The 2,064-nt window shown below is 36.9% G+C and overlaps 1 protein-coding gene and 1 pseudogene across 2 annotated transcripts in view; one reads left to right on the top strand and one right to left on the bottom strand.

Annotated features, from left to right (window-relative positions):
* Positions 1 to 1,010, top strand: part of LOC110319534 — a 2,432-nt pseudogene extending 1,422 nt beyond the window's left edge.
* Galnt13 (polypeptide N-acetylgalactosaminyltransferase 13) overlaps positions 1 to 2,064 on the bottom strand; it is a 571,919-nt gene that overhangs the window by 271,697 nt on the left and 298,158 nt on the right. The window lies entirely within an intron of this gene.

Below are 2,064 nucleotides of genomic sequence, written 5' to 3'. Positions count from 1 at the left end.
AAACTTCCCCAACAGTGTGAAGTTAGAATTCCTTCAGGGTGGTGCCAAGTTCCATTTGGAATTTATTTATGGTTGCTTGGGTGGAGAAGCCATTGTCTTCAAAAACCTTGATGTTGTTAAACTGTGTTACTGTTGTAACTTTTAATGAGTTTCACCATTGAAAGGGTCATCCAAGCAAAGTCACAATTTGGTTATAAAACGGTTGTTGGCACACCCTATGCAATATCAAAATTGAATAACAGTATCAGATAAAATAACAGATGGGAATGAAGCTTGTGTATCATCCATTATCATGTGTACTCAATAAACGATTTAATTCTCTTGAAAAAAAAATGATGGGTCCAATATCTGGAAACTAGGATTGGATGTCTGAAAACTATGTATATAGTCTCAGTGAATAACCTCATGAGTCTAGACAAGAGAAAATGGCCACCTATTTATTCATACAGGACATTCCTGCCCTTTCTGAAGTTTCTGTTGTAACCTTTTACTTGTTAATTCTGTTATTACCATCTACATGGTATCTCTCCAATTAAATACACAGCAATAGTCAATGCTAAAATGCTTATTGGTTGCTAAAACAATATCCTAGGTAATTGATGTATAAATAGAAAAGAACCTATAACATACAATAAATAAATCGGCACTCAAATATAGAGGATAGGATGAAAAATACTGAAAAGCTGTGTCTGCTGCTATGGTCCAACCTTGTATGGAGCTTACAAGAAATAAGCAGGGAGTGGAGGGAGCATCAGGAGCTAATCATTCCTATGCTACTGTATGAGGTTTCAGACAGGGAGTAAGCACCACTATTAACCTTGGAAAAGTTGGCTTCAAGACGTTTTAGTTTTATGCCATTTTTGAAAGTTCTGAATGTGAAATATTCTACTGTCACTTCTTTTGTTTCACATTATGCAGCTGGTCAGCTGAGATACATTCCATTCAGCACATGTGCAGAGAGGCTAGCCTATGTTCACAGTGTGGTAACAGACTACCTCTCTGCCTGGTAAACCATAACAGTAGTCATGAGGAGATACTTTGATACTTATCCTCCAGGCACATGCATTATCATTCAGTTACGATACATAGTGAATAATGCATTATTCAAAAATGTCTACTGACAAAAATAAACCACGCAGAGTAGATAGAATTTGTGACATGCATACTCATCTTGTGGGAGACATAGTATGTAGATTCAAGATTGCATTCAGTATGGATTTAATAGAAAAATAATGAATGACCTATGGATTCAGTAAGATCAAAACTGAGGGGGGGGGAAGATGATACGATAGATCTATTGTTGCTGGAATATCTTTTAAGAAAGGGGAGTAGCATGTATGACACAGTGCTGGAGAAGCGACAGGTTCAGCTACACAGTGGCATGCCTGAACACTCCAGTTGCTAGATCCCAGCTATGTGCTGTCTGCATTGAATTCACAGATATGAATAAATGAATGTCTGAGACAGAAAATGTCTAGAAATTATATGGCAGGATGATAAATAATCATTTCTCTCATAGCAATGTGTAGGGTAGATTTGATAGAGATGACTGTTGAAGTTATCAGAAGAATAAAAAAACTGTGTTCAGATGGTTGATTCTGTGTGGTCGACAACGTTCTCTGTTTCTTGCCTTAGCCCTCTCCTTACATATTTTTAGATAATTACTGCTCCACAATTACTTGACCTTTAGTAGAGAAATATTAGTGGACATTAAGACAACATAGCTAGATTTACTTTCACATAGCTGAAAAAATTATACACACACACACACACACACACATATGTATATCTATCTATCTATCTATCTATCTATCTATCTATCTATCTATCTATCTATCTATAAAACATGGGTTCAAAACTATAATTGGATGAGTACTTTTAAATTTTCTGAGTAAGTTTAAATACTTTAATAAGAAACAAAATATTGCCAGGCAGTGGTGGCACACGCCTTTAACCCCAGCACTTGGCAGGCAGAGGCAGGCAGATTTCTGAGTTTGAGGCCAGCCTGGTCTACAGAGTGAGTTCCAGGACAGCCAGGGCTACACAGAGAAACCCTGTTTTTTT

This window comes from Mus pahari, chromosome 3 (assembly GCF_900095145.1).
Source record: "Mus pahari chromosome 3, PAHARI_EIJ_v1.1, whole genome shotgun sequence".
NCBI lineage: Eukaryota > Metazoa > Chordata > Mammalia > Rodentia > Muridae > Mus > Mus pahari.
This window is presented reverse-complemented; position numbering and strand designations above follow the sequence as displayed.